Consider the following 21,363-nt stretch of genomic DNA (forward strand, 5'->3'; position numbering starts at 1 on the left):
TAACAGCAGTGGCGGAGGTTGTGGAGATCTTCAAAAGCCACCTGGACATAGTCTAGGTGCTTCAGGAGTCCCTGCTCAAGCAGGGAAGTAGGATCAAATGACTTCCAGAGGACCCTTCCTGTGATTCAGTGAAATCTATGGTGCATCTCAAGGCCCGATACCTCTTTTTTTTATTGTTATTTTTCCACTGCACACAGAACTGTGGGGTTATTTTCCTTTCACAGATTGAGAATATGTTTCCTTTGAAAGTATGATTCCAAGTAGTTTAAGGAAAGAGCTTCTGTAAGACCTTTCCTACCCCTTTTTCCTACTTTTTATCTTTTTATCTTACTGTGGTATCCCAAAGGGTGGTGTCCCAAAGGCTGTGTTGTGACTGATCTTTTTTTATCCTTAGCATAGATTCTAAGCTCTCATCATGGTATAGCAGTATCTGACAGATGATGCCTTGTAATGGTGCAGTTGTGAGTAAATAAAAGAATTCTGGTTAAGGCTGAGCCTTTAGGAGAGCAGAGCTGTCTCTCTGCCGTGGTTATGGTGACAAATGTAAAACATTTGTACAAAGGGAATATATTGGTCACCAGCTGTTATTATAAGCCTTCCACATTACTTAATGACCAGAGCAGGCCTTAGGCAGCCAAGCAGGGGACTGTATGGCCCCTAAGTGCCTCTCACAGCCTTGTAAAACCAGAGCATGGTCTTGCCCTCTCTTATCTCTAATGCTACTTGCGAAACAAACGTGCTGTATTTGGCCTGCTAACCATAGATGCAAACCACTGCAGAGCTTGAGGGTGTTTCATTAGAACTCCATTAAAAATGAACAATCTTTTTATTTTATTTTTTTTTTTTTAATCAGAATCCACAGACTAAAATCTCGCAATATAAAACCTACCCAGTCTCCTTTGCCTTTCTTGTGGCTATCAGCGTGCATTGCTTTTAATCTGCAACGTTTGCAACAGTTAGGAGTGGCAGAATACTTTTACTTATTTATCTGTTTATTTAAATAGTTTTAAAACCCTGCACAAAGCTGAGCATAGGCTCGTGGAGAAGAACTAGCAAAGGCTTGGTGTGGCATTGTTTTGTTCTGCTTTTAGATGCAATTTTATCCATTGCTGCAGCAGGCTGTTCCTCTTTTAACAGCTAGGCTCTTCAAAACCATGTGCTTAGGATAGCTTATGAATTGCCAGCCTAGATACAGATGATTATGTCTGGCAGAATATCTTGATGGTATTGGTGGTAAGGGAAAAGCATGTGCAGTGTTATTGAAAGCTGCTGGAAATATGAGACCTGCCTGGTGCCTCATGCCATCCATGATCACTGATGGTGGTTCTGAAGTGACAGCCTGCTTGATACTGGTTTTAAACTATTTTCCCTTAGAAGTGGCAAGCTTGATGGATATATAAAACAAACTTTAAGGGAATTTAAGACAGATGAACTCTAGAGTTGTGTTTTGAGTTGAGACTATTAGGGCCTGGGGTAATTACATCTGAAACCAACCCTGGCCTACACTAGCATCAGTTGTTAGTGAGGTATTTACATATAGATGCCAAGAAAGGGTCAATAAATGGATTAAAAAGGGGAAAATAGACCATTGCTTAAATATATTGGAAGATCAACAAAAACTCATGAGGGCCTGCTGTCATCAGGAGCCAGGTGAAATGCAGGCGAGATGTTCTCCGTGGTGTCACTCATATTTCAGGGAAGCAAGTGGCAATAAACCAAAGTCACCAGGGAGCCAAGTTCATAGCTATGGTTTGATGAAGCGTCCAGGTTCAGCACAAAGAACCTCAGCCTTGCAAATTCGACACCCTTAAACTAGTAAAACATTTTCTTTTTAATTCAGGAACTATGAATCTCACTTGCTCTTTCAGCCACACAACAAATTGGACAGACAAAAGGGGTCACATTCTGAGAAGTTACATTTAACTCTGCTCACCTAAGCTGCATTTGGAAAGCAGGCAGGTATGAAAGTTCATAAGAATTTGCACTACACTATTGGGATAATGGTATAGAGTGTTTGCAACTGCTTTTTTTTTTTTTTTTTTTTTTTACCATCTTTCTTTTACCAAGATGAATTGAGAATTCAGAATCTCAGAGTACTTGGCAAACCGATAACTTCAGCATCTTTTGGCACACTCTAACCTAATCATACTGAAAAATTGTGTTTGATCTTTATTCTCTAGGGTACTACTTGTTTATGTATAAACAAATTCACATTTTGAAATGAAAAGTTGATTGTACTAAGAAAAAAAAACTTTAAAATGTTTCTGCAGTTTTGAGATAATTATTTTCTCTCTCTCTCTTTTTTTTTTTTTTTTCAGTTGGAAAAAGCACCAGCCTAATGTGTTTCTGTGAAGAGTTTCAAAGTTGGTATTTCCCAGTGAAATAAATATTTTGGAGCACGTTTTCTAGCTTGCGCTACCTGAGGGTATGTGGACCCAGCAGACCCAGCTGCAGTTCCAGGAGCAAACTCACATCATGACCTGAACTGTGAGGCTCAGCTGTGCTTTCCTTGATGTTCAGCACTATACAGGTACCCAGTTTTAACAGCTCTAAAGGGGTTACAGTGCCTAACTGTGTTAGTGTCGTATGTAGCTCCATTGCACCTCTTTAATTCCTGCTTTTCTCAGTTAGGTAGCCCATTGCCGGGGCACGGCGCAGGGTGCTGAGGCTGCGACCTCTCTCCTGTGCCTTTAGGACGAGCTCACACCAGTGCCCTGGCACGCCGGCTCTGTGCGGCACGGCTGATGAAGTGAAGGGACCACGTGCTGCTGGCTCTGAAGTGAAAACAATCACTCTGAAATCTCAGAGCTTCCTTAGAAATGTAAAAAAATGGGGTGGGAGCATAAGTTAATTGTGCTTTTACACACTGTTATACTTGTCACTGTGCCAGACTCTACATTTCTTCCAAGGGTGAAATGAAAACTCCAAATTCATGTGGTTATGAAACAATTTCAGTATGAGCACTCAGCAAAGAATTATAAAGTGGGAAAGACACAGTCCTGTGTCTCAGCTGGTTGAGAAGGGCATGAATTGATCAAGGCTTCTTCCAGCTTGGAGGAGCCTTCTGGAGTGTATTGAAACCATTCTGCATCTGTATGTTGAGTGTATATAAGGTACTAAAGAAAAGCTGATTTGTTATGACAATTCTTTGATTAGGAGACAACTGGCAGAAGGCATCACTGTCACTCCAAGAAATCTCATTTCTTTGCAACTAGAAATTTAGGAAAGGAGTCTGGTTTGCCCTGATTTACACCAGAATAAACTCATACGTTGGGAATGTGACAAGAAATCACTGGCACTGGAGGGCGCTCCTAAAGAAGTAGAGATCACAGGGGGAGACCTTGATGAACAAGGACCAAGCACCATTTTCTCTGCCTGCAGTAATGCTGCCTGAGGTACCTGAAGGTATCTGTAAGCTAAGTTGGGGTCAGCCCCACTTTGTGTTACTTCTGAGACCAAGGAAGTGCAATGCCAATTTAAAATCAGGTTTACTCTTGTGCTTCCATCCTGGCCACATGTGCTTCACTGAGGCTCGAATTACAAAGTCAGTCCTGATTTGCATCACCATGAAAGGAGAACCAGTCCCAAATACCTGTCTCATTGGACAAGTAGTGTTTTGCTTATTTTTGTTATTAGAGATGAGTCAAAGGGCAAAAAAGTGCTGAAGGATGGGGTCAAAATACCCTGAGGCCAAATCAAAACTGGAGCCAATCCATGTTAAAAACCTGAGTGTGCCTCAAGTTAGCACATTCAGAGCTGCTCTTGTAGACACACAAATCCACATCCACGAAGATGCTTGGTAGCCTAACTCCCACTTGGGTGCTTAACTCCCATTGATAACACCATGTGCTAATCTGGGCACCCAGGTTTCCATGTAATGTTCTTACTATGAAGAACAGTTGGTCCTGAGGGAAAACATTTACATAGATGACAGCTATTTGCAGGAAAATGAAAAGTACTGGGTGAAAAAGGAGGTTTTGACATTGTGTGAAATATGGGGTTTACACACAGTAGTTTTTGCTGTGTGTATATAAATGGGTGATTTACCATATATTGATTCACACACCATTTGTAAGTGTCTCATTTATTTATTTGCAGAGATGTATGGAAACCATGGTTTGAAAAGCAGTTTGCATAACATCTGGTATGTCAACAATGTAACCTTTCAATTTACTCATTGGCAAAAATGTCAATAGAGCGAACCTGAACTCAGCATTGGTTTACACAAATTTCCTGGCAGACAAAGCAGGAATGATTTGCATGTCAGTGTAAGTGACACGTGCCCTCCCGTTTTGAGGAGCTTACACAGCTCAGAGGTATAAACAGCACAGAGCACATGGTTGGTTCCTTACAGACTCATGCTGGCAGCACAAACTGCATGTATTTGTGGGGTGTGAAATGCTATCGCATTTTGACTTCCAGTTTTTTGAAAGAGACTTTTGATTTTTCACTGCAAATGCTTTTATTTTTGTTTTTTTGGACACAGAAAAAAAAAAAAAAGATAACAGTAAAATTGTAGACCTAAAGATGGCTTAAATCCTGTTAGTATGCAATGCACGAGCATATTTTTTCAATTACTTTTACAGCTTACGTGTTTCCTACAGGCAGATACTGTACTGGGATATGAGAGAGGATTCTTGATTGCTGTTAATCATATGCCAACAGAAATAAAACAATGGTATATTATTTACACCTCTTACATTGCTGTCTGTATGAGACAGGTCACATAAGTCATGTCTGTGACTTGTTGCCACAATTTTGAGGCAGAGAAATATTAAACGCTGTAAGAACTGAAAAAGAATTTCCCTTAAACACAGACCCAGTCCATCGATGGCATCAGACGTTCTTGCTTGATGGGAGGGAGCCAAGGCCTCTACAGAGAAGTCACTGCCCAGTTCTTCTCATCAAACTACACATGTGAAAAGGTAGGAGACCTGGTTTTAGAAAAATGCCCAAACTGGTGTTGTTCTAGCACATGAAGTGACACAAGCGGCGGCTGGGAGGACAGGTCTTGCCTTCCTCCCCTCTTCCTTCCTCTCCTGTCCTGGCACCCCATCCCAAAGGTCTGCTTTGCATTTGGAATTTCGGTTGAGATACCAAAAAAGGTGGGGAATGAAGGGAAAAGGAGACAGTTATTTAACTGGTTTGTGTATGCCTTAAAAAAAAAAAAAAAAAAAAAGAACAGATGCTATCTGTTTCCCATTGTTCTGCCCACACTATCCGGTTTGGATTTGATTTGGGTGGTGTATGTGCATGTGTATGAAGGAGGGAGGGAGTCACAGGGAAAGCTTTGTCCATCTATTATTGCCTGATAGCTTTAAAAAAATAAAAGCCACCTGTGACCCCACACTCTCAGCTAAGAAAGACTCAAGACTAGGGTGCAGCATCCCTGTCCTGCAGTTAAGGCAGATATTGAGACACTCTCAGATTTCCCAGGATTCTGTGATCTGATTTTTTTATCATTTCTTCAAAAATCGCATTAACTGGACAAGCAGTTGTGATTATAATGAGATTTAAGTGAAAGTTTTTATTGAGCCATGGCATGCTTTAAGCAGATATGCAAAATGAACAAGCTCAGTGTTTATCTAGCAGATAAGATGCATGTGAAACTGCCAGAGAAAGTCTCTGTAAAAGTTATGGGAGAAGAAAGGAAGTGATGGGCAGTATTAGGTAGGGGAAAGCAAGGCAGGAGAGGAGAAGGCAGATGAGAAATGTTTGTATTTCTAGAGAGGTAATCACAGAATGGTGTAGGTTGGAGGTTATCTGCTCCAACCCCAAAATACTTAAAGTGTTCTAGTTACATGAAGGAAGTGTAGCAGAGGACTTTATTGGCTGATGTTGGTTTTTTAATGTGCCTAAACAATAATAACAAAAAACCTATAAATACGTGAATGGCGCTGAAGTTTATTTATTTACTTACTGAGTGGCGTGGGACTCCTGCAGAGTTTTCCTTCCAGCTGTGTCGACTCAGGACCCTGCCTGACGGGAGCTCTGTGTAACGTTTCATACGACACAGAGCATAATTTAGTGTCCCGGGCACACTTCCCACTGCATTAAAATCAAATTGAGTTCTCACAGGTCACGTTGCTGGCCTAGATGGTACAGTCCTCTATGGGTCTTTCCCCTTTCCTCTTTTTGCTGCACATTCTTTTCTTTTTCTTCAGCTGGTTTGGAAAATGAGGTCACATCTGAGTTGGGTCCCTAATCCCATCAAGTTTCTTTGCTCTGTAGCCAAAACCTGCCCAACTCTCTTTCTCTCTACTGTATTTTCCCTGCAATGTTAACTTGCTCTGCTCCTTGTTTACACAGATGGAGGCTACACGTTTAACTGCAAAAACAAAAGTACATAACTGCATCTGCATAACTTCGGCACAAGTGTGCAGCCTCCTCTCTGTGACCCCTGTTTTGCAGCCTTAGGCCAAAGTTTAGCTTCTTGGCTTCAGAGTCCTGGAAAGATGCGAAGCCCTTGAGCACCCTCTTGACTGCTCTCTTTCATTTTAATGCTTTCTTATCTTTACTGCTTTTCCATGCTTTGGACTACTGACAAAGCAAGAAAGGGCTTCTCGGGCTGAAAAACCGACATCATCACCTAAGCCTCCTAATGCATAGCTGTCAGACTTTGTGCATGCACATTGGGTTTTGATGGGGATACTGAGCCTGGTGTTCAGGCACTGCACAGAGCCCACTGGAGCATGCTCATCCCTGGAGAGCAGAGCTCTTTGCCTTGTTACTCGCTGAAATGTAGGAGGGCTGGAAGCAAGGCTTCTGATAGCAGGCGTTTGGAGGGGAAGGCTAGCAGCTGCCTCCATGCCCAGGAGGCTTCTTTCACTGGTGCTATGAAGGCAAACAGCAGTGACTTAGAAGAGGGTTTGGTCTGACTGGAAATGAGGTGCAGAAAAGAATAACAGAGGGGGAGAAATAGAATAGGGCAACAGTTAGTTCAGAGAAGAGGTTGGTATGAGCTTGAGTTTCATTTTAAGGCTCTGATTTATCTGAGCTGAGGATGGCATCAGCTGAAATTCAGAATGAAACTAGGACACAAACTTAATTGCAAAACCAGTTGAAACCACAGGATTCAGTCAAAGAATATTCTCACTCATTTGAGGCTGGCATAGGGTTTCACTCTGAGCTTCAGCAGGAGGTTTTGGGGCCCCCAAAGCAGATTGAGGGGGTTAAAATCCAGTTGTGTTCTCAAATTCAGCCCTGGACTAGCAGAAGTATCGAGGGGGATGATTGCAGAGCAGCCACATGAGCAGGAGTGACAACTGGCTGGCACACTGCTTTTCCACCTAGCAGTGAAATACGTAGGGGATATTTCGTAACTGTTAGTGTAAACAGATATGGTCATACTAAAATACCTCCATTCAATGCCATGACAATGAGTGACACCAAAAAACTTAAGGTCAACAGCTGTTTCTCTTGCAAAGAAAATGAACCAAGAACCTCAGACCTACTGAGACTGGCCGGCCACAGTGCTTAGGCTGTTCTAATTGTCAACTGGTGATGGCTGATTCCTGGAAATAACCAGAGAGAGAGAGGTCTGTTCCTAACATGAGCAGACTTGTGGTTGTGTTGACAAAGCCAAAACAACAGCTTAGAGCAAGTCATTCCAGCAGTATCATCCCCTTGCCTGTTGCTGTGTCTCTGCTTCTCCCTCGGAGAATATCTTCTGCTGAAGACATTTATCCCACTTCGGATTTCTCCCCTCGTGTCACTGTACTCTTTTATTTTGTTTTGTTTTCTCTAAAGCCAGGCTGTTTCTGAATTTCAGGAGCCCAACGTGTACTTTTTCTGTATTTTTGGCTCTTGCCTGACTCCCTCATTACAATAGGGACAAAGACTTGCAGGGGAGACGCTGCAGAGCTTTTGGTTCCTTTGTATTTACTTTACATTTTTTTGTACTTCTTGTATTTAGCAAAGCTGAAAATGTCTGAGGTTGAGAGACATGTTGTCTTCAGACCTAAACTTTGTGCACTGAAGCTGAGGGCCTGGTGCAAAGCCCCTTTGTATCAGGAAAGTGGGTGCTGCTGAGCCAAGCCAGGTTTCTGGTGGTGCATTGCCTGCTGGCATGGCAGAGAGGTGAATCCTGCTGCTGGGACAGACAAGCAGATAAAACGTGCAGATTGTTATGAAACGTGCAGATTGTTTGGTGCCTTCAGTGTTCAGACCCCATGGGAGTGAAACTGGATTTTTCACTTCTGCTTTTCATGTATGTATTTAGGGCGATGCATGTATGGTGTGGAGTTTTGCAATCAGTAGATTTCCCCATCAGGATTAGTTTGTTTCTTTGCCTTTACAAGGGCTAAATGGGCATCACTTCTGGGCAAAAGATATGGTATTATATTGGGGGGAAATCCAAGTAAAATAGTATCTGAATGTTATTTGTTTTACAAGCAATGACATGTTGGTGTTTATTATTTCTGAAGGCTCTTTTGTCAATCGGACATTAAACAATCATGACATCTGTTGCAAGTTATTGTCCCCCAGAGTCATTTCACACAGTTTGGAGTTTGCTTTTTTCATCCGCCGCAAATAAAGCCTGGAATGATCTCCCTGTCCCCACAGAGGTGAGCGGGAACCTCCTGGGAAAACACTGCAGGCTCCAAGAAGAGGTTCAGCAGAAGCAGGGGGCTGAGTACAACCATGGGGTTGGGTGGTGAAACCCAAAATCTGAACCCTGCTGAGGTCCGCAGGAGATGATAAAATAGTTGTTTCATGAAAACAAAAACAAATATCTCAACCTTCTGAACTGCTGTTCGGGTTCCAGGCTGTGTCAGGGATGCTCGTGTTGGTGTTTGCGGGTTTGCGCCTTGTTGACACCTCCGGCGCTGCTGCAGGGAGCCAGCAGGGCCACAGTCAAGGCGGCTTTCCCTTTCAGCCCATCTGCCTTTATCAGGGAAGAAATACTGTCTGTTTGTTTAGGTGAGGTATTAGTCTGCCCCCAGAGCTCCAGGTCACTGTAAATGTAGCACGAGCCCTATTTCCTGTTAGGAAAGGGGAAAAAAATATGTCTGTGAATTATCTCTGATGTGCTGCCAATTGTCAGAGAAGATTCAATTTGGTGGAGAATTACTGTGCTCTTAAAGAGCTGCACTAGTGACAGAGATTTAGGGCAGCTACTCCTGCCAGAAATGGGAGATTTGTCTTTGATTTCCATAAAGCCAGTGTGGGGACTGGTGGCCAGTTGCCCCTTTGCATTGCTGGAGACGTGAAGGGGTTGGAGCGGAGGACGAAGCAGCATGTCAGGTCAATGGGACTCCGGTGGGACCCTCCGTGTGGCAGGAAGGCAGGACGGGGCTTCAAACTAAGGCTGGTAGGTGCCAGGGCAAAGCTGTCTGCCTGTGCTCTGCTATGAAAAAGGAGAAATATTGGCATATTCTTGCCACTTAGCCCAAAAGCCAGACCAAAAGAGACAAGAAGCTGCTCTGTGTGTGTGTGTGTGATGCACACGTGTTCCCTGATAACCCAGTAAAGCAAATATGTGACCTGTGGAGTGACCCAGAGCTGCTACAACAAATAGTGGGGTAGATCACTCGTTATTTTCCTTTCTTTTGCATTTCCTGGATCAAGGCCAAATTCAGCTGTCATCAAAGTGGGGAATGTCTTCCACAAATGCAGCAACAGGAGGACAGGCAAACTAGATTGACACATTTGGTCTGTTTTATGATAGGAAAAAATACTAACAATGAAGCTGTTTCCCCTTATTTGTCATTCTGTTTACTGCGAAGAGTAACAACATTTAAATTTAGTCTTGGGTGAAGGCCCGGTGCCCTTACAAAGGTTAATGATGACAGAGTAGTCCAAGCAACATCTTTGCCTTCTGAAGCATTCATCCTCCAAACTTCTTTGTGGCAAAGAAACTAAAGAAAATATGTCTATGGACTACATCCCATGAACTTTCCCATATGTTGACTGGATATCAAATAGGCACTTTGCAACCTGGCATTCGTGGTGTGTTAGTGTGCCAGTGCTGAGGCTCCCACGGAAGAGACCATCTTTTTCTTGCTAGCCTTAGTGGCAGAGTACTCGTTAAATAAAAGCTGTGCAGTCCATAAAAATAAGCCTCAAGAGGCCTGATTTTTATTTAGCCTACTACTGCAGACAAACAATGGCTTGCTCAACGGTTGGAGGGAGACCAAAAGAAGTGCAGAAAAGCCATTTAGAAGAAGGCAAATGCTGTTTGGTCCATTTGGTCCCCTCTCCTACTTGCTGTCACGAAGCTGCTGGGGTGATTCGGGTGTGATCCACCCAAATCCTGACCCTTTGGTTCTCTCCTCCCAGCACAGACCAGAAGGCACACTTTAAATGCTATCTCTCGATCTATGGGCCCTTGCCCTGGTAATGTCTAAGCATCTCTCTGAATCAGCAAGGGCACGCCTAACATCAGCAAAATTATCCTCCCTGCGGTCCTTTGAAATCATGTAGACACCTCCTGTGCTACCGTCCAGGCTTCCAGGTGGAGCTGTGGAGATTTACCAAATCCTCTGGAGCTGTTTTTATAATTCATCAAGGTTCTGCCGAACGTGCTGGAGCTCAGCGGGATGGGAGGGCCTGAGCCCAGCAGGTGCTGGGTCGCAGCGTGGTGATGCACAGCACTCCTGCGGCCACCCCCGCGGGATGTTCTTCCCGGCCCTTCAGCTTCCCCCTCCCCCAGGAGTGACTTGTGCTGCAGGAGGTACAGGGACTGCTCCTAGTATAAATACCTGTTTCTGTCCTTTTTTTTTTCTTTTTTTTTGTGCCCCTGTGTTTCACAGTAACTGTTGAATTTGGAGGGGGAAAAATCATAAAAAATTCATCATTTATTTCATCAAATGTTGATTAACAGAGATGTAGGGCCAAAAGCCAGTGCTGCAGTCCAAAACCAGATGTCTACAAGGTGGTGACTTCTCCGTGAGCCATCACAATCATTGCATTGTGCCAATCTTCCTCCCTCCCTGTCCCTCTCCCCCTCTCAGGCATTTGTTGTCACCACCCCCAGCTTTTGAAGGAGCTGATCAGCTGATGATTTCTCTCTTGTTCCATCCACCATTTGCTGCTGCCTCCTAAATGTGTGCTATTGTTAGGATCCTCGTGCTTTCCATTATTGCATTTCTGCTACAATATTTTATACATATATACACATGCACATGCACACAAATATTGAGGGAAGCAAGTGATGGGGCATCAGATTTACACTAAATGAAGGTGGGAGGGTATTAACGAGAGCAGAATGGTAGGCCAGGTCTCTCTTTCCATCTCCCTTTGCCTATGTTCTGAAATCTCCTTTAGAGGTGTCTCTGTCTTTCCAGTCACTCTAAATCCTATTAGACCCTTTTGTTGTTTCAGTCAACTGAAAAATATGCCATTATTGCTTGAGGAAGTTTTTGAGATCCCTTTCAAAAGGGTAAAATGGACTTAATCCGTTGCCTGTGTGATAAATCCATTTTAAGCTTCTTGGTCTGTCTGCACCAAAGATGTCAAAATTTAATGCTTTAAAATCAATGTAAGTGATTGATCTTTTAATATACTTTTCAGTCTAACACTCTAAAATACTTTCTTACAGTTTAAAAACACATGTTCGCAGTAGACCAGTTCTGTTTAGATGGAGGTGGGCATACATGAAATACCTAGGGAAAAGGTATCTGCTACAAGTGTCATGAACTGTTGAGTAAAATAGCTATTACTCACCAAATCTAGGATCTTGTTCCTGAGGAAAAGATAATTTCTCCTGAAAACATCTGCAGGGTAAAGTTTATTCCCCTCTGTCAGCCTGAGTAACAAAGTAAGGATGTTATAATAAATGATGGCAGGGGCTGAAAAAGATGTAAGAGGATGGAGAAGAAATCATTAATCCACTGCCCCAACTCTGCTGCATCTGATAACAGCCAGCAGATACTGGACTGCCAGCACATCACTTTTATCCATAGGTTTATCTCCTCATGGGCACTGTTTGTTTGCCTTGTTTTTTGATTTGATTTGTTTTGCTTTCTTCTTTGTATGTTTTTTGTTTGTTTTTGTTTTTCTCCAGCAGCTCTTAATCTTGCCCCTTCTATGACAAGAGTCACATATACAGGAGAACCCATCTTTGGCTCTTATATTAACATCTTCATCTCCTGCAAAAGTAAGGTTTTCCTAAAAGTCCGTCCCTGCTTCTCCCCTGAGTGCATGCTGCTGCAGCTCCATAGGTAGCCCACAGAAAACAGTTTAACAAGGTTACCACGGTGTCACACAGAAAGTAGCCAGCAATTCTTTTCAGTTTATTATTTGTGCTGTTAATTATGACCTGGAAATTTGTATCGTTGTATAACCAGATGTCAGTTCCTTCAGTTCCTACAAAGCATCTCTTTTTTTCCCCTTCCCCCTCCTTTGCTGGCTATCCAGAGAAATGAAAAGCCCACAACGTGAGTTCATGCTCCTAACAAGATGAGTATTGTCAGGAATATACAAGCTGTGGTTTTTTCTTTCTGAATCCTGAAAGTGAAGAAAAAAGAGCTTTGATGTATCCAAAGCTCTGTTATTCTTTTTCCTTCTTTGAGCTAATAAAAGGTATCATTATATTATCACACTTGTGTCCCTTCCATGTTTGTTCTGGCCCATATTCTGCTCTGCAACAAGAACATAAAACAACCCATGAGAAACCCTAGGTTAAGTTTATTTGACTTTTTTTTTTTTTTTTTAAACCTATGTTGTAATCAGTATTGTTTTGCTAACTTAGTTCACCGAGGTAGTTTTTGGTAAAGGCAAAGATTTGCTTAAGTGGCCAGAAAGAAAACACATATGACTGGTTTATGCCTTGCCACCCTGAATCGTAATTCTTTGTTTATTATGACTTTGGGCATGTTTTATTGGCGAGTGGAGAGGTCACAGCCTCACATTTAGAACCTGTATTTGTGCTTTACGGGTTCTGGGATTTGAAACCACAAGCAGTGACTGAACTTTTGGCTGCCTTAGGTAACAACTGCATGCTGTGACCAAGCGGCCAGACCAGGTCATCTCCACTGTGCTCAACCTACTGCAATCAGAAGTGTGACAGTGCTCAGGGACCTCTGAAAGAACAGACTCCCAGCCTCTTCCCTTTTAATATTCCTAATTTCTGAGCCTATTAATTAAGTAACTAAGTAATTAACCTTTTATTTTGGAAATGGATGGTACTCCATGTTTTCATACCCCACCTGGAAAATACTTCAAAGATGCGCCCACGTTGTGTACTGATGGATCCCATGGTAAGAATGGAATAGAAGAGCCTCCTTTCTACAGGTGGGAAACTGTGTTTGGGATCAGCACGAGCCTTTGTATTTCCAAGGGAATCAGTGACCAAACCAAGGCACCTTCACTTCTAGGGTTGTTTTTTTTTAGCCTCAGACAGCAGTGCCATGGTGCTCAGTGAGAGCAGTCGCATTGCCAGGAAACACCAGGAGATGTAGCAAGCTTGGAGAGACTTGAGATGGGTTTGCTTTAAATCTGTATAAAACAAAGGGGTGAAAATTTCTCATACAAAGCATTTAGTGATGTGATGGATGTTAAGGTGTATGAAGAACAGCCACGTGCTAATTGTTGTGCTGTTTAATTTGAAAGATGAGCAATTATAAAAAAGCACAAACATGTACTTAACTGCAATCAGTGAAATTGCAAAGTTCCGCCCCGGATGCTGCATGTTCAGGTGTTTTACTGTGATGTGTTTCATGTACAGCCTGAGACTGGGATACTCAAAATGAACTCAAAGTGAAGTTTTCGTTCACATTCATTGTGCATCCATGGCAGATGCCAAATTTGAAGCAAGATCTAAGAATAAATGAAATCTCATTACCCTAATGTTTTGTACCTATTTCAAAGTGGGGTGAACTGAGGTGCAGATAATTTGTTTGCATTATGTCTCTCAAGAGATAGAAACCCACAGGATTATAGCGAAGCTACAACAAACAGGCACCATTGGCCAACATTCACTCCAACATCTCCTTTAGATGTTTCCAAATTTAGCATGTTTAGTTTCACCCCTCCAGACTGCATCTGTTAATACCATTTTTCTTCAGGGCCTTACTGGGATGAGGATAAGAACTATAAAAAAAAAAAAAAGAAAAAAGAGAGATTTCTGTAAAATCCCTCTGTGGATAGACTGGTTCAGTTTTCACCTCCATTGTTTTGCTCTAGATAGCATGGAGCGAGCAACTGAGCATCAACCCTTTAACCTCGATCTTTCTCTCAGAGAATGAATACAGTGAAATTTGTCCTGCCTGAACCAAGTCATCCCTTCAAATGTAGAATTATCGCATTATAAATACAATAAAAATATACAATCTTATTGCCAGGATGTATATTTTTTTCTTCCATTCTCTGTGTTTTTTCATGGCCGTTTACTAAATATATATGTATTCTTCCTACATACTTCAGTATCCAGCTTCAAGACTTCTCATGGTTTCCCCAGGATTACAAAACTATTCATAGCTCAGTCCTCAGGGAGAAGATCCAGCTGAAAGGATAGAGGCGGCCCCACTGGCCCCGTAAGGACAGGTACAGCTGCGCTTGATGTCCAGGGCTCACTGGAGGAGCTTGGGGATTGATGAAAGAAAAAATGATTCCTCCACGAGGTATTCCAATATTTTGGGTGCTCCTAACCTTACTGCTGGTTTCACAAGCTTCTGAAAACTGAACAGCGTAAAGGCACATGGAAAAGTAAGAGATAATGTATAAATGGATTAAAGAAATGGTTAAAAGCATCAAGCTGTCCCAGTGTGTGGACTTCAGAGGGGGAAAGAGACATATTAGAGAACATGCATAAAGTGTGTTGTCCCCTGGCAAGACTGTTGGCAACTTGGGATGCCAGGGAAATAAGGTACAGTACAACAGGGGAGCACAGTACTGTGTAGCAGTGAAAGATCTTTTCTGTACAGATGGGAATATTTTTACTTTTGCCCCAGTTCTCTCTGCCTGATAATGGTCGTTTGCCCATCAGCCCGCAATGGGAAAGCTCTTTCCACCAGTCCGTGTACATTGGCAGCAATTCCGCTTTCCGCTTTGAGAACAACCCGCTCTGCTACCAGCAAAAGCTGTGAGAGCTTCGCTTTGTTTGTTTTTCTTACCCCCCTACGAGGAGATCATTCCCGAAAATGCTTATAACCGTTTCTCACTTCAGGTATATGTTCCTCTCGTGGCTTCTTGAGCTGTGGTCTGTGGAGTATGAATAGCACATGAAGTCATTCCTGCTGATACCCACAGGGAAGCATTAGCAAAGCGTGCAACAGTTGGCATGTCAGTGGGGAAGGGCAAATGCACCGCATTGCCCTCTCTTTATCAAAGCTAGTTGTAGAGTCCAGCTCTGGCAGTTGGGTGTTTGCAGACTGATATCTTTCATCTGGTTTCTTTTGTTTGTTTGTTTGTTTGACTGATTGATTGTTTTTTTTCCCATCCTTATTGGTGTATATTAATTTATTCCACCTTTTTTCGATTCCATTTCAGGCCTGATCCTGCAAGCACCAGCTGGCACAGTTGTGCAACCCGTTCTCTCGTGCCCAACGTGCATGTGCTCATGCCAAAGCAACCACCAGCCCTGGCCCCAGCTGAGCGCTCTCGTTCCTCCTTGCTGCAGGGCAATGCTCTCAGACGTGTGCAGAGAAGGGATGACAATTTGCTGGCCTGGAAGGGGACCAAGCGCGTGTCTCCTGGGTAAGCTGGCTTGCACGTTAAGTGGAAACTTTCATTATTTACCAACCAGACAAAATGATTTTGCTATTGACAGAGGCTTCATTATGTCAGCCGTTCCGTTCTTTGAAAACATGGACAAAACAGAGAGAGAGTGGTAGCAGGGAGGGGGAAATTCCATTTCTTCCTAAATTGAGTGGAAACATCTTCAGGAAAATTAAAGAAAAACCCGAGAGGAGGAGAAGAGCAAAAGAAATAACTGTAGCCAAAGCCACTTTCCTTTTTCTTTTTCAATCTCCTTTCCAACATGCTCCTGGTAAAATCATTACAAAGGCCGTTTATTTTTAAAATTGAAAGATTGGGGAGAGTCATAATGAGATATTATGTGTAAAAGTTGCACATAAATTTCCTTCTGTCATATTTTGGGCTCGCCTAACGCATCCCCTTGGCAGGCCTGAGGGAAGCTGATCGCTTTAGTATAGATTGTGTGTGCTTCAATAATATTGCCCAAGGACAGAGCTACTGGGTGGCTGAGTTGGCTACATGCTGATTTAAAAATTAGCTGGGCTTTTATTGGCCACAGTAAATTGTTCTCAAAAAGAGAAAAAAAGTTTTATACGGAATGGAGAAGCATGTTTGGAGCAAGACTCCTCTCCTTTGTCTTAGGGAATGCAATTTTTCACTCACTGGAAAGCTTTTTGTTCTTTCTCACCTTTATGGAGAGCTGTGGAAGAAAGGCGATGTGCTTGGGGTGTGTGGGATGTAGGAAAAAGTCCTACATTGAGTGTCTGGGCTCTGGAGTCTTTCCTTAGGGGTCTCTCCACAAAGATCTTAAGGATATGGACACAACATTATTCTACAGCCTGGTCTCACTCTCAGGTCAAAAGGATGAAAAGCTCTGTCTTCCTTTTTTAAGCAAATGGACTGAAAATGCCATAAATTTATTACAGAAAAATCCTAAATTATTTTAGGTACTGTGCTTGTGAAGTACTGTGAAATTTGCCATCACGTATACAGTCTGGGATGTTTCCTTTCAGTCATGGGCTTGTCCTCACCTTTTTTTTTTTTTTCTGCTGAGTTTGGTAGGCCCTGATTAAGGTTTTATTCTCTAATTTGTATTTTGTCGTTATTGTCCCCATCTCTCTGTTTCTGAGGTCTTAGCGCTTCCAGGATCTCAGCAGAGTGAGGGTTCTCCGCAGCTGCCAAGAGTTGGGGCATTTCCTTTTCCTTTCCTTTCTTGGCCTAAACCAGAAACTGGTCTTCAAGGAGGATAAAGACCATCAAAGTGCACAAAAATAAATAGTAATTCATAACAGTCTTTGCTAATATTCTTAATTTAGAGCTCTGGAGTCCAAGTCCTAGCCACATCTCCTCTGTATTCCATTTTTATGGAGCATTTGACCTATTTACTCACTTTTTGACCTAGCAGATGAAGAAATATAAGATGGAAAATACATGACCAAAATGAGAGGTTTAAATAAAGAGCTTTTAGTGTGGGAGAAGGCCAAATTCATTGCAACTGTAAACATGTTTTTTTGATGTGATCCATATCTGAGTACCCTTATACTTTGGGCAAATTTGAGTGAATCTGAGCTCTGCGTTCAGTCTGTGTCTCAGTCCTGTGCCAGACAAAAACCTAAATTGGAACTTGGAATACCAATACTTTATCTCAATTGCTTCAGATAATCGTCCTCTGAACCAAACCTCCCAAGCTCGTCCCATTGGGAGTTACAGTTAATTAAATTAAGATTTCACTTCTCTTCGCCGATATCTTCATCTCTGGGTAGCAGCCTTGGGCAAGGTTGAAAGTGAAACTTGCTTCCTGTGCTTCAAGGCAGCTTTGACTAAAATTGACTCCAGAATCAAAAGCACCATGTGCAGCTATTAAAGCACTCTCACCACAAGCTGCTCTGCCAGCATTTCTGAATACCTGGTTCCTACAGGTAACCCAGCGCACTTTCATCTTGTCTGAATTGTAAAAGAACACATCAGGGTTTATTAAAGAGTGTGTGTTGCTAACGTGTCATACATCATGCCATTAATTAAGAGAAATTCCTTTTTCCCCAGTTGGGTGGCTGCATAACGCTGCCAGCATTTATATATTATCCATCTCTCCCCACCCTGGCCTAACCCAAGCGCTGCATGACTGATTGTACCCCAGAGAAGCTCCAGCTTCTTCAGGTAATTTGATTGCTGAGTCTCCAAAACTAACGAATTAAAGAAACCTCCGTGCTGGGCTCTGCTCCCCTTGTAATTAGTACCAGAGCAAAATGGGGTGCGGCGGGTACATGTGTTCCCAATCACAGCCCACACAATGAAAATGTTTTCTTTCTGGGACAATCTGAAGAAACCTCGTGGGGATTTGGGGCTTTTATATATATGTGTATGTAATAATAATAATTATCCTCATTAGAAAGCTAACTCCAAAGCTCGGCGACGTGCTTGAAAAATTGGTGGGAGAGCCGCCTAGTGTGCCAGGCACTAAGAGCCCACGCATGACCTCTTGCATCACTTGGGGTGCTCAGGGCAGCACGTTTGGGGATGGACACAGACTGTCCTTTGTCCTTCTCTTTTCCCACCGTGGGCAGCACATGGAAAATGGTTGCTTTTATAACATTTTTCCATCCTGCTTTGATCATGCAGGATTTCATTTACTCAGGGTGGTCAAAAAAGCAGCACGCAGTCACCCAGCAGCCCCCCAGCTCTCTGCTTCTCACTGAGACTGCCCCTCTGACTTCCTGGGGACCAGGGACACATAATGGGACGCCGGGCCGTTACTGTACAGAGGGTAGCAATATTCTCCCTCAGACTGAGCCCCAGGGTATAATTAGAGCTGCTGTGGAATTTTTGTCATTAAAAGTCTTTTGGTTGGAAAATGGCAATTCTTTGAAAAAAAAACTTTTTCAGAGTTAGAGGGAAAAGTTTCTTGTGTCAAAGAGGGACAAACTCTGGAATAACTACCAGCCTTGGGTAAAGGGGACCTGTGCTCAAGTCCCAGCTCCAGTGGAAATACAGATTACTGATATATGTTTTTTTTTTAAAAAAAAAACAACGGCAGTGTTAAATGAGGGTGAATGATTCTGTGCTCAGCCAGTACATGGGAAAAAGAAGATCAAATTGATCCTCCCTGTTTCAGCAAGGAATCTTATTTATCAGACTGTTTCCTATTTCTTGGGAAACATAACCCAGTTTAAGGATTTGCATGGCACTCAGGAGTTGTGTGGATCTTTTTGAGAAGTGACTTTGAAACCCTGTGCAGGGAGGGATAACCCTTCTTCATGTGCCCTCACTGTGGTGAGGGAACTGCAGGTGAGCACGGGGCAGTTGTTAGTGGGAGAGCCAAAGCCCTCTGGTCACAGACAGACCCAGTTACCCAAACCATCTTGCAAACAATCAATAATAGCCTGGTGCTGTCCTTGCATTACTAAGTTTCTGCACATTAACATGAATCCCACACACGACTAACTAACAATAACAGTTCACAAAGATAAAACTGCTCCACTGGAGGTATGATGCCTGACCCAGTGAGCCATTAGCCTACATACCACAAGGAATAGCTCGCAGGCGAGCATCACTGGGTACCCAGCACTCATCGCAATGATCTAATGCTGCCTGAATGTGGCACTCCCAGGAGGAACTCCAGCATGCCAGTCGGTCCCATTGCCAGGAATGGCAGCACTGCAGATATCCTACAGGAATGTTATTTTCTAGGTCGCAACACGTCCTGGGCTGGATGGGGAAGAAAGGTGCTGGGAAAGCTGCTTGGAAGGCAAGTCAGGTTTCCAACCTGTACGCATTTATAGGAGACAGAAAAACAAAAACAAACAAACAAACAAAGAAAACAGCATAGACAACAATGCAACATACTTCATTACATTTGCTGAGCTCACTTCATGAGGTATATATGCAAAAAAAGGCTTTTTTTAATGAAGATTTTTTGTTGCTGGTGAAGGACTTTGTTGCATTACACAACTGCAGCTTCAGTGAAATCTAACCAGATTCTCTGGGAAAGGCGGGCTTTGATGAATGCTCAGATTTGGAAGAATTCTGGAAGAAATTACTAAAGTGGGACTTTTCAACATTTTCATAAAGAAAGATTTGTTTCTTATTTGAAGGTGATTTTATCATTTGAAACATGAATAGTGGTTGTTTTTGTTTTTTTTTTAGATAGGACATAGTCAAATGCTGAAATAGTTAGGTTTCTGAATTTCTCAATGTTTCTATAAACTGGATATAATTATATGTTATGCACAATTATATTATTGAAAAGTGATATATTTTTTAGATAAGATCTTTTAAAAAATCTCTTGAGAGAAATGTTTCAGAAATGTCAAGATCTTGCATACAAAAAAAATCTCTTACCTCTTCTTTCAAGTATCATGTGCTTGAATGGCTGTTCTTTTTACATTTGGCTGTTTCCCATTGTAAGATTTTTAGCTTGCATTAAAAAAAGAACTAAAAAAAAAAACTTTGGAATTTCATGTAGTGGCCACTGAGGACTTGTGCTACCAGCAAGCATTGCTAGGAGGTGCAAATCCAGGGAATCAATCAGGAAATCAGCTCCTAGAGCTTCGCTTTTGAGGAAAGTCCAGAAATTGGAGGAGCGAGCGGATCCAAGAGTTGGTATTGCCGGGGCCTGGGCACCTGGTGTCAAAGGGGATGGGAAATGAATGTCAGGGTGTGGGACAGTGTATCCAAGAAAACAGCCATGAGTGGTTGTTAGAAGAGAGAGAAGGAAAGAAGCAAGTGTTTTTTTCACTTGATTGGAGTTTGCATCACTGCTGTATTCCCAAGGAGACTGGCAGGCTGGGCAAACCCTCCAAGAGATCAAACTGCAATATCTGCTTTAGTGCTTTTTTCCTCCCATATTCTCTTTATTAGAAACTCACTTCAAATAACCAAATAAAGCATTTCAGTTTATTCAGGCTAAATTTTAGCATAGGCTTCTGTGTACAGGAAGTATCACTTCTGAGCTGAAATCACAAACGTGTGAACTCTGCAAAAAATTGGCTTCTCTTTGTAAACTTTTCCCAGATAAAAATTGATTCATTTTTAGTAATAGTCTCTTCTTTCTCTGTTTCATTTTGAGGTAGTCTCTCTGATCTATAGCCAGGTCATCAGTTCACTGGTGTGGGAGTTTCCTTGTGATGTTTAGCTAGCAAATGACAGACAGATACCAACAGGCACACAGATTACCAAAACTTCAACTTTTAGAAAAGTTTTCACACCAAGCTTGTTTTGACTCATGTATATTTTAATCAGAAGCAGAACTTAATAAACCTGAGTATAGCCTGAGCTGAACATCTCAAGCAACAGCCAGGCTCAGACTCTGAATCTGTCTGCAGCTGCTATTTACAACTGTGTCCATCATATCTCAAGACCAAATTGTAATTCATACCTGAGTACCCCTTCAGTGTGCATAGAGCTAGTATGAACTTTTGCAATAAGGCCTCAATGCCTAGTTTAATCTGTCACTTTAAAACTTGGAAGCAAAATCATCTGAGTTGCATTTTCATAGACATAAAAAATGAGGCATTTCATACAGGCAAGGATATTTTCAGAAGTGTATGTGCATTTGACCACCCTATTTTGCAAGAACTTTCGCAGGAAGGGCTGTGCAGATGGCCAGATAGGCAGTGAATAGACACTTTGGGAACATATTAACTGCTAGTGAGCATGTGGATTTGGTGCACTTCTTGTGTGCGCAATTAACCACTCCAAAATTTTGACGACAAAGGAATCATTATG

General features: G+C 42.4%; 1 long non-coding RNA gene across 12 annotated transcripts in view; it reads left to right on the plus strand.

Moving 5' to 3' along the window:
- LOC106014718 (uncharacterized) overlaps positions 1–21,077 on the plus strand; it is a 127,299-nt gene extending 106,222 nt beyond the window's left edge. For 10 of the 12 annotated variants that reach the window (XR_011804446.1, XR_011804450.1, XR_011804455.1 and 7 more), the window contains 5 exons: positions 1,869–1,959; positions 2,319–2,530; positions 4,099–4,144; positions 4,818–4,925; positions 15,433–21,077. This is a non-coding gene — a long non-coding RNA (uncharacterized lncRNA). The remainder of the gene's footprint in view (positions 1–1,868; positions 1,960–2,318; positions 2,531–4,098; positions 4,145–4,817; positions 4,926–15,432) is intronic. The other 2 variants (XR_011804449.1, XR_011804451.1) reach the window with 2 other exon arrangements.
- Positions 21,078–21,363: the final 286 nt, after the last annotated feature.

Source organism: Anas platyrhynchos, chromosome 21 (genome assembly GCF_047663525.1).
Source record: "Anas platyrhynchos isolate ZD024472 breed Pekin duck chromosome 21, IASCAAS_PekinDuck_T2T, whole genome shotgun sequence".
In the NCBI taxonomy this organism is placed as follows: Eukaryota; Metazoa; Chordata; class Aves; order Anseriformes; family Anatidae; genus Anas; species Anas platyrhynchos.